The sequence below is a fragment of the Bombus affinis genome, chromosome 12, assembly GCF_024516045.1.
Source record: "Bombus affinis isolate iyBomAffi1 chromosome 12, iyBomAffi1.2, whole genome shotgun sequence".
In the NCBI taxonomy this organism is placed as follows: domain Eukaryota; kingdom Metazoa; phylum Arthropoda; class Insecta; order Hymenoptera; family Apidae; genus Bombus; species Bombus affinis.
This window is the reverse complement of record NC_066355.1, coordinates 9,667,777-9,683,097: the sequence shown is the minus strand read 5'-3', so window position 1 is coordinate 9,683,097 and position 15,321 is coordinate 9,667,777. Positions and strand designations below refer to the sequence as shown.

The following is a 15,321-nucleotide window of genomic DNA, read 5'->3' as shown; positions in this document are numbered from 1 at the left end:
AAAAACTTCTGGAAAACCGCGAAGTCGCCAGCAATTATGTACGCGGTCGAACCGGAGAATACGAGATGAAACTATTGGCGAGAAGATTGTCTCGCGTCATAGAAGCTGGAACTTAGAACGACGAAGATTTAATCCTCGTTCGTCAATCGCTGTGTATAAATAAACTTCCTAAAATTTTGTCAACTTGGTCGAATTGAAACGAAAGGTGAAATAATAACGAAAGAAATATCGAGACGTTTCTTGAAATTCAGTTGGTTACGGATTTTATGAAACTCGATAATCCAAATCGACTAAAAGGAAATTGCGAATGAAATATCGCGTTAACGCAATCTTGGTCGTTTAATGGGTTAAAGAGGAAAATTTCGCTAGAGGCCCGCTCGGACCCAGTATCTGCCGCGTACGTAAAACCATCTGCCTTTCAAGGGTTATATAGGTAGCGTTAGTACGAGAAAAACGAGAGAACGGACTTTTGTACGATCGCGTTTAGTCGAATATCGTAGGAATAAAACCATACCGGTCGAATTATCGTATTTCACGCATCTGCCTTTGATAAACCATTAGCCGGGATCGTTGCGACCAACGCGGTAAAGAGACAAACTACCGTTCGTGTTAAATAGACAATTTATGAACTCGATGCTTACAACGGAAACGATACGATATCGTCGAACGAGCAGAGCCCGGTTTTCGATTGTTCGTCGATGCATCGCATTTCAGTCGACCTATCTTCGCGGTCAAACTCGTTATCGATAATTAAAAATTGTCAAACGCACTTTGGCCGAATCGACGCGTCACAACCCGCGCGGAATCCAGTTCGAAGTAGCCCGAGGGTCATCGCGAGTAAACCAAGGGAAAAGGGAGAGGGGCGGAGGGAACAAGTCGGTTATACATGACTGCACGATCATTAGCCACTGTATTATTATTCTCTGGATATTAATTGATTTTGAAAATACAATTTTCTGTGCGACCGATCAAAACGTTTCCCCTTGCCCCGTATCCCTCTTGCTCTGTCCTCCTCTTTAGTCCCTCTTTGCTACGAATTCTCGCTTCGATCGTGTGTACGCGTGCTCATCCACCCAACATCGCAAACGTTTCGTTTTTGCTCTCTTGCCTTTGGCCTGTTTCCGCGATCATCGATACACGGCTTGTGCACGCTCGCGAAATGATTAGGAAACGTTAACGAAGCTGGGCGAATCTTATTCGAACGGTCGTTGGCACGACGAAATTTTCCTGGTAATTATAACGCGTTCGATACGAGCACGAGTGCGCGTGAAAAATAAGTCGAAGATATAATACGATGAAACGTAGAATTGGGAAATTTGAAAACCGTTGCTAGGTCGATGTCGCGTTTACTAGATCCAAACATTTCCATCTAGATACCCTAAATCGTATGTTATTCTCTCCAGCTAATAGTTTTTCGGACCGCATAGATCTTCGCCAGTGACGCGTTATTCGAGCGAGCGATCTACGAGGCGTTATCTTTATCCCAAATTTACTATAACTATGCTTTTTCACATATATTTCGGAAAAATTTTTTTCTCTAAATATCCGTATCGAGTAACTACCTGTCGTTACAAATGCGTGTATTTTAATGGGCCCATCCCAGGATATAAATAAACAGATAAATAAAATTTATTTAGTATACGTGGACGATCAGCAGCAGAACGAAAACAAGCGAAAACCTCGGGATAAGATTCCCCGTTTAAGGTGTCGTTTTCGAACAAACAGAGTTTGAAGATATCCAGTTGAGAATTTGCCTGATAAACCCGTATTTGATAATTTCCTGTTTTCCTCGAAGTTCTTCCTTCAAGTAGAATCAGAAGCCTCGCTGATCGCGCTACGGACTTCTGCGACATGCGAAGCAAAGAATCGCATATACGTGAAAAGCTTGCGAGCGTTTGAAACCGCATCTCGTTGGAGGTCGCGCACGTGGACGGCCGAAGCAGAAACGTCAAAACGAGAAAGGTACGCATCGATCGTAATTCGAAGTGCAACGATAACCTTTCGTGGTCATTCGTTGCGCGGCACGATTGCACACACGCGCAATCGATGCGTAAAAATGGAAATCGAGCGAAATGGATTTGTCGGGACGAAAAAGCGGAGCGGGTAATCGCGCGGGGCAGAAAGAGAGACAGAGGCGAGCGGACGGACGGATAGGCAGATAGATGGGCGAAGGGGGAAAGGAGACACGCAACGAGGGTGGAAAAGAGAAAGAGAACGGGAACAACCGAACCGCCGCAGGTCGCGGCAAATTAGCGCCATCACGGCTGGCTAATATTTTTTTGCGTTCACGGAGGGTGACGCTTTTTTCCTTTTTTCTCGATTTTTTCCCTCCTTTTTTTTTTTATTTTGTCGTTGAATTTGTTTCTTGAATGACGTATGTATCACGATAAAACCCATAGTACGTTCATCGAGTGGCATGATTTTGATCAAAGAGTTTTTTTTATCGTGAAATTTAACGAATAAATATTCGAAATGGTTCGCTGACCGCCACGCTCGCCAGTGTGTGTCTTTCCGCGCAAGACGAAGTCTCGCTGAAATTGGTGGAATAACCAGCGGTACAAGGGTCCCGCGAAAGTTCGTAATCGGGTCGATATCGATTCAAATATATCCTCCGTTTTTTTTTTTTTTTTTTTTTAACAGTTCCATTTCCGTCCACGAGTTACAGACACTTGCTAATTTTGCACGCGAGCTTCGATGAAACGGATCTCTAAAACGAGATGTTTAAAAGATTCTAAATAACATGGTTTAATACGATCGAATAATCATTTTCCGAGTAATTAACAGGTGCGAGTTGGTAGAACGTTTAAAGAAGCAAGAACGTTACGCGATATGCTAAAATGTACTCTAATCGACACAATACTAATTATAAATAAATTGAGCAATTTACCAGGGAGTTTTTATACGCGCGATTATATTCATAAAAATATGAACTTTCATAAATCAAGTTAATAAAGTTAGATCGACTTTGTAATTAGATACAATATAGATGTATTCATTAATGTATTTATGCGTTATCTTAAGTATATTAAACGATCCGTGACACACACGCCTTTTTGCATATAAATATTGATATTTCCACCTCCGAAAAGATTATTTTCCTAAAGAACGTCAATGAATAACAAAATAGAATTACTTTGTCGAAGATAAGTCAGATACAAATGGAATATTTACTCTGCGCAATATTTACATATAGTTGTTGGAATAGGTCGATAATATAGTCGAGGCAAGGTGTGTCGAAGTGCAGGCCATAAACAACAGACACATTTTAGGCCAGTGGGGTTGGTGCGGTAAGAAGAAGGGAAAGTCAGTTACCGTGCGTCGCTCGAGCAACGCGCATCGTCTTTATATTACGCATAGGCGACCAACAAGTTATCGAACGATTGTTATTCGACAATGGCGAAAAATGAATTTCTCTCGCACGGCCGAATAACGTTGCTAACTGTCGCGTAAACGATCGATCGCCGAACCGAAGCTTTCGTCAACGGGAATCAAAATTGGATTGGTCAGGAGTTCATTGATACCGAAAGGTAGATGAAGATGGGGCAAACGAGAGGAGAGGACCAAAGGGAAGAAAGAGAAAGAAAAGGACCGACGTAGTTAAAAGGAAAGCTGGTAAAACGCTAAATACGAGCGAAAGGTTAGCGATCGTTCATTGAAACGTTAGGTGGTGAATCGGGTGCGGCGTCCCTTGACAGTTTACAGCCACCGGCCGCGCGTTCGTTTACCTCGGTAATAATCTCGTCTTTCTCCTCAAGATCCTTCGTATCTCTAGACGGATGGACGTTCGCCGTTTACGAGATCTTTACGATCGGGCGAGATTTAAATGTGCGCGTAAAGCTTGGCTGCACCGCCCCTTCAAACGTCACGGAGCAGGTACGAGCCCGTAAACAAACCGTCGAATCGTTTCTTCGACGTGCGAATCGATCGAATTTTTCTTTGCCGCGTCCCAAAGCGAATATAAACGGCGTAAATGCGATCGAAACGAAAAATCGATCGAAGAAGCTCGCTTACGAAGATTCGCATTGGCGTTTATTTCCGTCTGTTTTTATCGACGGACAAAGTACATAGATGCGAGAACAGGTATAACGTAGTTGGCATGATTTCGAGTTTATTCCTAACGAGGATGTATCGAGGACTGGATGGAAAGCGCGACGAAGGGAAGAGGGGAGAAAGAAGAGGGGGGTGGCGGGAGACGCGGCAGGGCGAATGTGTGTGCAAATGCTCGATGGCGGGGTAAAAGAGAGAACGATGGACCGAGACGGGGAGACCAAGAGACCGAGAGACTGGGAAGTTGAAAGAGAGCCCCCGAAGGCCCGAATATCGATCTCATACATAATTAAATACCGACCCGGCGGAGCATCACAAAGAGAGCTTACTTCGGCTTTGATCTGCTGACAGACGGGGCCCGTCATCGCAGACTTCAATAGGCGCTACTGAATCGCGGGGGTGTGCTATTGACGCGGCACAGCTCCAACACGCCAGCTTCCAACTCCGGTTCGCGTTCCCGCGGCTGACTTCGGCCGCGTACTCCTACAAGCTGTATCTCCACGCTTGTTTACCGTTCTACACTTGTCGCCTACTCTCCTACGGCCATGCATTCCCTGCTACATATACGTATCGGGTAAATGTTCGTTCAACCGGCTGCGAACGCCAGCAAATACGTTATACGGATTAAAGATCGAGCGAAGCATGACTTTGCTGTGTTGACGTAGCGCGCGATTTAGCTGCTCTTCGGCTATCCTCTTGCATAATTGAACCACGTTAGATCGCTGTACGAGTTCTCTTCGTCGTGACAGATTTTCTACAAACACGATTTATAACGTCCATCTATACGGATGTCTTTCATCAAATTTGGTTTTATACGGCGAAACTTGGTTCGCGCCATCTCGTCCGAGGACACACGGTTCGCGTGATACAAGTTTAGGCGATTCTCCTCGCCGCGATGTTTCATTCTCGCGTTAGATGTTCACGTTCGGGCAAGTGGATTCCATCGAGCGATTTTCCATCTCCACGCCGCTTTTCTTTTTCGTATTCTTCTATCTTTCCGCGTAATTCGATATGCAGAATGGGCCACTTGGTGGCTAATCTGTCGATAACGACGATACAAACACAGAAGTCTGTAATCCGTCGATTTACCGATATCGTTGGTTAATAAATTATTATACAAGGGGGTCATGATCTTCGAGATTGATTTCTTCGTTCGTCCGTTTTTACGATCTATCGCGGGACGCGAATAGAAGCATCTCGTTTTCACCTTTGGCAGAAGCAGAGGTTTATTGCCTAAATTTGCTACAGCGATCGTCGATGTAAGAAAGCATATTCCTAATCGAACTTTAGAATGACGTGCGGGTTTTCCCGGACACAATGACGTCAGTAGTGTCAGTCACGCGTCAAGCGCAGCTCTGCAGAATTGACGTCTATTAAAAAATGCAGAAAGCCATTTCGATCGCGAAGTCGTCGAAACAATAGGAATCTCGCGCTCCCAAATTCAGAATGCTCGATTAAATAAACGCCTTATACCCTTGGTCCTTCGTTTCTCGACGACTCACACGTAGACTCGGCGAGTAAGTATATAATACGTGTCTCGAAAGCGTCTCACGGTGACAGGACGGATTTAATCGCGTCCAATGACGTCATTCTTGCTCGGTTTTAAGTCGATGAATTTTAACGGTGCGCCTCGCTCGAGAATATGTAAATACCAATTTATGACCAGTCAACTCGATATTTTTCGATGCAAACCATACACACTGATTTCGATCGCATCATTCTGTCGAACAAGGAACAAAGTATAGTCGTGGGCTCGAATCTCATTTTTATCTGAATCATCGTCGTCCATATTTTCCCCAACGTTCGATCGTCCAGCTATCCTTATTTTCTCAAACTTTCTACTCGTAAAATTCTACTTATTAGACTCTATACGTATGATTTGTTCCTATATATTCGACCGTACGTTCGAACGTATTCGTCAAAATGACACTTTGCCACAGATCGAGCATCGGCTGTGATCATAATGACCTTAGTCACGCAGTCAACCGGACTTTTAAAACCAGAGATATAAAGTGCTGAGATCTATAACTGTTCCGATGACACATGGATAATTGTTACGATATCCTGTTTTCCAGCAGCATCTATCGTACGAGAGGCGCGTATTAACCAATATAAATAACTATAGGCAAAATCACCTCGATATACGATAACTTCTTTTAAACATTATCACGCGGTTAATGCAACGCATCGTCGTTTTAATCTATGGCAATAGAATTAGACGGTATACCGAGGTGGAATAGGCAGCGAGTTTAGTTTCGAACGAAATTTCGCGTAGATGAACTTTCTACGATCGTGTCTGTTCTACAATAGCGTCTTTCGCAGACACCTCTCCGATAGAGCAGATATTTCCCGAGAACCTGAAATCACAAACGCGTTTCGTCTGTCACGCACCCTACCGCGATCGTTTCTTTCATCTCGTCACTTGGCGATCGATGATTGGATCGACGATTGGGTTTAAAATCGGATGGAAAACGCTAAAGAATTAACGTGAAATCCAATGGTGCACGTAAATGTAAAGGTAAAAGTACGAAGCCCTCTTTGTCTAGCGGGACGATGATCGTGAGACGCAGCCTTAGACGATCGCAACGAGGAAAGCTATATGCGTCGACAGTTATCTCCGTCGCAAATCACGGTGCGTGCCACGTGGCAACGCGTCGAGCATCTCGGCAAACAACGATGGCACGTTTGTCGCGACGTAACCGCCGCGGCGCGCCGCGCGAACACCACGGCCGAGTTCGTCGCCGCTTGTCTGACCAGTGACGGGCCGATCCCCCTTCGCGTTCTCGCGTCTTAATCTCCTTCTCCGCGTCACCGACTCGAAACGCGTTTGTCAAACACATCAAAGACGACGAGAGTCGCTGCAACTCGTACGGATGGACGACGCACGTGTGAGTCACCGACTGCTACGAACGATTTAAAAATTTGTACGTAAAAATGATTCGAGTTACTCGTCGATCGACGCGTTGTATATAGTGGAAGAGGAAGCGTGTACGAAGGTGCGTTGTGTACGGTTGTTTGTTCAAGCGTGGATATGTATCCGTTCGAGTAGGTCATGTGCTCCTGTGGGTGTATACCCTATACGTATATACGATGGAGGGAGAGAAGAGGCGAGGTGGGGGGCAGTTAAAAAGAGAAAAGTGGGAAACGACGAAGAGGAGCGAAAATCACAACGACACGCATGGACCGAAATAAAAAATTGAAACGCGATGCCACGCGACTTTCGATCGATAATGGAAAATCGATTCTCGGCGAGTCGAGCATCGACGTTGCTTTCGTCGAAGTCGAAGGGGGATGCACGTTAAGAATGGAGCACGGTCACGAGGGTTAAACGTAGAATCGCGCGTACTGGACGTTGGCGCGCAAAATAATATCCCCGCTGACCTTATTTACGAATCACGCCCTGGAAAGAGCGAGGAAGAATCGACCACCGTCTACCAGCGGTCAAGTTTGTCGGTTGGTCAGAGAGATACCGAATGTCGTAAGAGAAAGGAACGGGTGTCTCGGTTCCTTCGATCAACCAGTGGCTATACTCGACGCGAGGAGAGTTACGAAGAATGCCAAAAGGGAGCTGGGCCGAAAAGCGAAAGAAAAAGGCGAATACCCGGTTGGAGGATGGATACCGAGAAAACAGACTCACCGTGAAGTAGTGGTTCCAGTGCGCAGGAAACGTCAGTCCCGATGAGTCCTTCGCTCCGTGGCTACGTCAGGAGCGATTATCCTCGTTACTGGTATGGGCGAAGCAACGCGGCGCTTGGACGACGAGCATCGGAACTCGCGTGTCCTCCGTGATTCCCTCGACACCATATCACCGCGTCATCCTCACGGATGTTCCACCAACGCAAAGACAATAAAGACGCACCACTCACTCAACTGGCTCGGCGTTCGTCGAGCCGCCTGTCACTCCCTCGCAACGTTTCTTTCTGCGTTCGGGTTCGCGCGCGCCTCACCGACCATAATAACTATCTCATCGTCGCGCGACTTTCGTCACGGACCGATCGAACGTAATTTCCCGATGACCACGACACTATCGAAGACGGACGAACGAGCACTCGGGCACGGGACGAGTCACGATTTCGCGGTAACATGCATGACTTGCCGACGAAACGGAGCGAAAGCAAAGACCCTCCCACGACGACAGCACGTGGCGCACTGACGGCTCCGCGGTCATCTTCCCCACCTCTGCCCCCTCCACCTCACCGTCGCCGCCGCCGACGATGCACCCCCTACCCGCCCCGCCGCGGCCAGCCAACCCCTACCTCACCTTCCCCTATGCCATCCCCTCGCCCCTGGCCACGCTTCCCCGCCGATTCAGCCCCCCTCGCCTCTCCCCTCCCCTCTGCCTTGCTTCTCTGCACGCTTCTCCTGCCACCCTTCTCTCTCGCTCGCTCATTCTCTCTCTCTCTCTCTCTCTCTCTCTCTCTTTCTCTCTCTAGCTGGCTCGCTCGCTCTTTCTCTCTCTCTCTCTCTCTCTCTCTCTTTCTCTCTGCATACTCTCGTCCCATTCCGAGCCCCGCGCCAAACCGAGTATCTTTCCCCGTCTGACCCCTCACCCACCCTAACGTCCGTACCCCTCTACCCGCGGCCCTGACCTATCCCCACCCCTGCCACGCACCGGCTCGACGTATTTCTCTCCCCACTAGCGCCCCATTCCACCCACGCCCCCATCCCACTCTTGCCTGTTTCACGAAGGAGACTCTTTTCCTTGGTCTCGCGACTTCTTCTCCGTGTCTTTCCGTTTATCCTTTCTATCCCTGCTTTCCTACCCGCTCATCCCTTTCGCTCTACTCTTCTCCCCCGTCTTCTCACGCTGCTTTTCACCTTGCTCGGTTCATCCCCCCGGACATCCCCCACCGTATCACACGCTTCCTTTGTCTTTTCCATTTATTCCTTCGTCCGTTCGCCAGTCGATCCGACTCGTTCGTCGACTCGTATCGCTCTGTTCGAGCGTCTCGCTGGCCGGCATTTTTCTCATTAGTTTAGCTCGTAAGAGAATTACGATGTGATCGATCATTTTTATACTCGTACTCGCGCGTCTATACGTATATGCGACCGTGTGTTTTTATTCGCTTATATGGCCGAGGTGTTTCCTTCGAAGCTAGTTTGCGCCTTTCGGCGTGATACGCAGCGCGGATGGGGTGAATAACGCAGGACTAACGAGGTGCAGAGCAAGAGAGAGAGAGAGAGAGAGATGTAGAGAGAGAGAGAGGTAGAGAGAGAGAGAGAGAGAGAGAGAGAGAGAGAGAGAGGACGTGCAAGAGAAGAGGGCCGAGTCAAAACTTTCCAGTCGACGTGGCCGCGGTGGCCCGTTGACGAGGAGGACAGCTATTTCTAGGTGAGAATTCCCAAGATCAGAAAAGAGTCACGGTGACGCGGCCGCGGTCGAAATTACGTAATCCTTCGCGACGATCTCGTTAAAGTTGCTTTCCTTAAGAGTCAAATTTATAAACGGTAATACGATTTGCTTAATAATGATTTATTACACGCTTACGATACCGTTTGTAGCCGTAAATATTTCGGCGATGACATTTATTGCCCGAGTGTAACGGCAGTCGGTACACACCCTTTCGTCTCAGAGGTTTGCTAGCCAAAGTTCCTCCGCAGTTAGGCTTACGCGAGGCGGATTAACGTTTGACCAGATTCGAAGGGAGCGCATAACCACGCGGCACGCGTGCCACTGCGTTGGAAACGGCGAATCTTTTGTCCGGTCGCACGCTCCTTAATTTTCCCCCTTTTCGAGGTAGGAAAGCTCGCGACCTTAAGCGATTGCGGCGAGGCAGAGTGGCGCAGCGCCGAATTATACGTGCGTTCCGGTGGCCCTTGTTAACGCAGGAATGTAAATCAACTCGTAATAGCGTGGTTGCCGAGGATTAAGCGGCGCGAGAAGACGAGAGCGAGCGTGCTATGACGCGGCGAGAAGGTACGAAGTGCCGGCGAGGCAAGACCGGCGTCGACGACAACGAGCACAGCTACGACTACGACAACGACGACGACGACGACGACGACGACGACGACGATGACTACGACAGCGACAACGACAACGACAACGACAACGCTACGGGCTACGATGACGTCGAGGGCGACGACGGCGACGACGTTGGCGACGGTAGTAGCGGAGGGACGGGGATGAGAGTCGATGGGTGGGAAGAACGGCAGCACCCTCTCCTCGTGCCCCGAAGCATTAGGAGTTCGGTAATAAATCTCGTTGAAAAAACACACGCGCGTACACGTACAGCCACGTACACGAGTGCACGCGCGTCCGTGCGCGTATGCACGTATTCTCGAGCAGGGATCTCAGACTGTTCCGCTCTCTTCCGCGCGCGTCTATCTCGTTCGGTTCGTACATCTGTGCTCTGGGAATGCAACGAGCGCGAGCAAGAGGAAAGCCAGTAAAACGTAAGGAAGGAGGAGGGAGCGCGACCCCCTCCAAAGCTTTAGATCTTTCCTCGTCTCTTCGTCGCGGAGCACCGCGTCCGACGGCAACGAGGTCGACATGATCTATGCACGCCGTGCAGAGGCGAGTGTCACCGTTTGCTTGATGCATCGGTCCTCACCTGAGCCCTCCCCTCGGCGTCGTTTCTTGGCCGTGCCCACATCGACGTCCGCTCGGCCCGCGGATCGCCGATCGCGCGTCGTCGATCGTACCGTAATACCGCGTTAACGAGTTTCGTCGGCAACTTTTTCCGCTTACCTCGCCGCCACGTAACAAACGCGCGAAAAACCGTGGTTTGGTCTCCTCGTGGAAAATAAAGGAAAGGGCGAGGCGATAATTTGAAAAGCGATTACATCGTTTGACGGCGTGAGCGACGAAGAGATTGAGGAAGGAAGAGACGAGACGAGGAAGGGAAGAAAGACGAGGAGGGGCCAACTTGGAGAAGAAGGCCAGACGCGAATAGTACGACGACGATGGTTACATTCTACGGATCAGAGAGCTCGATAGCGTGCCGAAGTCGAAGCGAACGGCAATAAATCCATTTTTCGTGAAGGGTCGGTCGAGGGGCGAGAGCGAGCCAGGGTCTGATTAGCAGCCTGACTCGCCGTACAGGATGACAGCCGGTGAGTTATAATATTGCCCATCCATCTATTTATCTACTCCATCGCCTCTCTTCTCCCCAATGTTACGTTCCTGGCATCCCTCTGCTCCCTTCCTTTCAGTTGGCTCTCGCGCGCGCTTCTTCGCCTCGAACGTGGTCGCACCGATGCGACTTTACTCGGTGTACGCCAAATATCGAGAAGGTCCCTCGAGACCTACATGGATAGACGCTGGCCGAGTTTACGGAAATCCTCAAGATGGCCGAGCGGACGGCTGTTGTTCGCTATTTCGAAACGTTTCGTCGTCGTCGTCGTCGTCGTTGTCGTCGTCCATCGAGGATTGGCAAGGAAAGAATTAAGCTCGCGTGACATCGCGTCGACGGTGACCCCTCGCAAATCTTGCCCAAGGCGAGCGCCCAGACACCTCTCTATACATTTTCAACTGGAAAGATGCGACGCGACGCGACGTCCGAAACTTTCGACGGGAACCAGTTCATATATCCAAAGTATGGCTGCCATAAATAAGCGACCTGTCCGTTTCCTCTGTTCGCCCAACCTCTTGCAAATCTTTCCTCTCCTCTCCGTCTAACGGGCTGCTTCCGTCCTTCTATCTCTCTCTCTCTCTCTCTCTCTCTCTCTCTCTCTCTCTCTCTCTCTCTCTCTCTCTCTCTCTTGCTCTGTCTCTCTCAATTCCCGAATTTCTTTTGACCGTAATATCGAGGTCGTGCGTAGCAAGTTAGTGGCCGAAGAAACTATCTGCAAGCTCTTACAGAGGAACGCGTTGATGGATATACGCGTGACACGAGCTTTTCTCTTCCGTGTGACTCTCCTCTTCGATGTCACGCACGAAAGCTAAGCCGAACGATCAAACGAGTGATTCGCCAATCGACGAACGTAATCGAGTGGCCAGGTCGATATAGTTAAATCAAAATCTAGAGAAAGTTAAGTTGGTCGCAGTTTGCTTCTTAAAATAGCAAGAATATAGGAGACGGTATTAGAACGCTATCGATATCCGTTATAAATTGGACGTTGCTTTCACATTTTTGATTTACTTTATTACGAACCTGTCATTCCATTCTTCGTATATTATATAATGTAAAATAATTAATCAATTATTTACAATTGTCTCTCGTAAGCGCGAACATATCTGCAAATTCTTATTCTTATTTTCCAATGTTCCTTATAACAGATCATTTCCGAAATTTTTCGGTGATCGATGTTCCGATAATCGACAGCCCGCCGCAGTTATATCGGGAATGTTATATTCGAAACGTTAAATTTATACACCTTATACTTAATTTCAATCCTTTCTTCCTGCGAAAGACAATATACAGCTTCCGAAAGTGACGCAATAATTTTCTAAAAGCGTGTCTATACGTTTCCATCGGCGTTCATATAAAACGTATTTTTCTCTTGTTAACGAAGATTCTTATACCTTCAGCTTTCAGCTTCGAGGGTACCAAAGCGAAAAGGTTTAACATTCCATCCAACATCTTGTACGCCCTTTCGTCACCCCTGCTCCCGTGCATTACCGTTTCTTCCTCGAAACTACCGCCGTAGAAATTACACGTGGCGTGGCTCGATTTAGGTAAATCATCGACGCGACATCGACAAACCCCCGGATCGCTATGAAACGAGTCGTGTAAAGAAGAAAGAGCAGGAGGAGGAGGAAGAAGAAGAAGAAGAAGAAGACAGGACTCTGTGATCGCGGTGCGGTCGCGTTTCTGTAGTCAGATATCGGGCGAACGAGCGAGCAAGAGAGCGAATGGAGCGGAGCGGGAGTGATTTATGCTAAGTCGCTGATGCTGGTGAAGCGGGGGCCCGCGTGTACGTTCTCGGGCAGCCATCTTGGGGTCCCTTCGTTTCTCCGAGGACTCGGATCGATTGACAGACCTGTGCCCGATCGCCGCTTAACGAACTCTCTTTTCCTCCGCGACGCTTCCCTCGTTTCTGTTTTTTGCGCCCCGATTTTTCTCTTCTCCTCTAGAAGTTCCAGCTTCTCGAATCGCCTGCAGTTAACTTAGGAATCGAATTGCAAAGCGTATTTTGTAAAATCGTCGTTGCAAAGAGAACGCCGTGCGCAAAATAATCGCGCATTACGCGTAGCTGTAATTTCGATCGGTAAAACGGATCAAATTCCGCTAGGGTACGATGTTGATCGCTTAAGGCTATGGTTACGGTGGATGTACGTTCCGACGAGCGAAACATCTGAAAAGGGAAGTGCACTGGTACTCGTAGGGATCTATATGTTTGATTGCTCCGACGTATTCGCCGGAACAGCATCCACCAGCGAAACATTTGAAAACTGGAATGTATATAACTCGTAAGATATTTATATATTTGATATGTGCCATATATTTGATCGGCGGGACGTATTCGTTAAAACGGCAATTCGTCAGAACTGGTGTACACACTGTCACCGTATCCCATACGATACGATGCAATAGGAAGTAAAATTTGACTATCGAGCGGAGAACGTAGTAGGAGCTGTAGCTGGATTTTCTCGCAGGCCAAAAAGCAAGACCGAAAGTCTCGCATGTCCCCGGCATTCCATTCTTCTCGTCTAGCTGTGAAAACCGCGCCACCGTCCGTTCTGATTTCTATCCGTCAGCGTTGGTCAGATTTACGACGTCGCAGAGGGGCCCGTGTGGCCCTGTCGGAGGGCCCGGGGGTCCTCGTGCAACAATGAAACCACGCCATTTGTCACAGAGGCGCTTCCTCTGCTTCTAATAAACGTTCGTCCTACCGTCGTAGCATAGTCGTGCTGCAACGTGCAGCACGGATCGACCTTTTGCTTTTGCTCCAAGGATCGTGATCTCTCGTGCAACCACGTTCTTTCTCTTTCTCTTTCTCTCCTCCTCCCCTCTGCCCACCCCCTTTCACTCCTTTTCTATCGTCTCTCTTCGTTTCTCCCGTGCGACTCGCCTTTTCGTCCGCTCCTCCCTTCCATTTCACATTTCCTTTCTCCTTCCAGCTTCTCTCTTTTCCGCTCTCCACAGTTGCTGTCTGCGCGGCGCGCTCTTTCTCGCTCCCTTTCATACTTCGTAAGGCTGTTCGTCCACTCGCGGTTCCGAAAGAGACACCGAAACCAGGAGGAAGAAGGAGAGCTGGAAGCAGAGGTAAAGAGACACCGAGCACGATGGGATACACATCGTGCCCACGTTCGTACTTTCACATGCCGGCACAATGCACCGGACCATCGAGAGGAATTGTCATACAAATTGTCGCTTATTCAACGACGATGCTGAGGCGAGGATGTACGGCCTACGAGCTGGTAGCTTGAAAACAACGTCGTGCCGCCTTTCAGCCGAAGCCTACCGTTCTACGGATCCACGACGAAATCGATCGAACGCGACGAAAACTTGGATAGCTTGGCATTGACATCGGATCGACAAGAATTTTCTCGACGAAACGAACTTTGCCGTGTACGGTCCATGATAAAACGTGACAATTCGCAAGGATGAGAACTACGGCGGAGTTGAGTCGAATATCGTCCGCGAGTTTGCTGGAGCTTGTTCGCGTCGCCAGCACGAGGGATGAAAGACGCGATCGCGGTAGCCTGCCTACCGTTGCTGGCTTCGTAAACTGAGGTCATCCATAGTTCCCAACCGCCAGATTCTTTTTTCTCCCCAAACGTCACCGCCGATATTTATGGCGAGCCATAGAAGCGAGGGGTTCGACTACTCTATGGGTCTCGCTACACGGTAACAGCCGAACCGGGGCCCCGACGTAATTCTGTCAGCGTCACGCTCTCGGGCCAGCTCGACCTCGAAACAGCCAACGAAGAAGCGAGAGAAGGAAGAAGCAAGAGAAACGAAAGCACTCGCAACTCGGAAGCGAGGGAGAGGCTAAGAGATAGGGATTAAAGTCATTGGGATCGCTTCCAACCGGAATATCTTCGTGGTAGCAAACGAAAATTCTTCTAAGCCATTCCGTACGTACGCCGATGCTCCGTGATCATCGGTCAAGGTTATCGAGCAGGTATCACTGCGTGCACCTTGCTGCTGAGTTATAGACGCGTATGTACCAGTTTACCCCCCGCTTTTCTTTGGTTTGTTCCGTGACCTTTTCTTGCGTGCGGCATTCTCATGGCGAGATACGTCGATACCTTGTTCTTCGACGTCTGAGATGGGAAAAGAACGCTGTTCGGCATACGCGTAGGACGACGTGCTTCGTGTTTCTTGCTTCGAGGAGGTCTCGACTAGTCTCGAGCAAGTCGAAAGATTTATGCGCCGTGCACTTTTA

At 48.7% G+C, this 15,321-nt stretch overlaps 1 protein-coding gene across 5 annotated transcripts in view; it reads right to left on the bottom strand.

Moving 5' to 3' along the window:
- Positions 1 to 15,321, bottom strand: part of LOC126922509 (protein tiptop) — an 89,700-nt gene that overhangs the window by 49,756 nt on the left and 24,623 nt on the right. The window contains exon 1 of one of the 5 annotated variants that reach the window (XM_050735096.1): positions 7,685 to 8,264. The exons of 3 other annotated variants lie outside the window; for them this stretch is intronic. The gene's annotated coding sequence lies outside the window, so the exon portion shown is untranslated. Of the gene's footprint in view, positions 1 to 7,684; positions 8,265 to 15,321 lie in introns of those variants that run through there. One more of the 5 variants, XM_050735090.1, reaches the window with a different exon arrangement.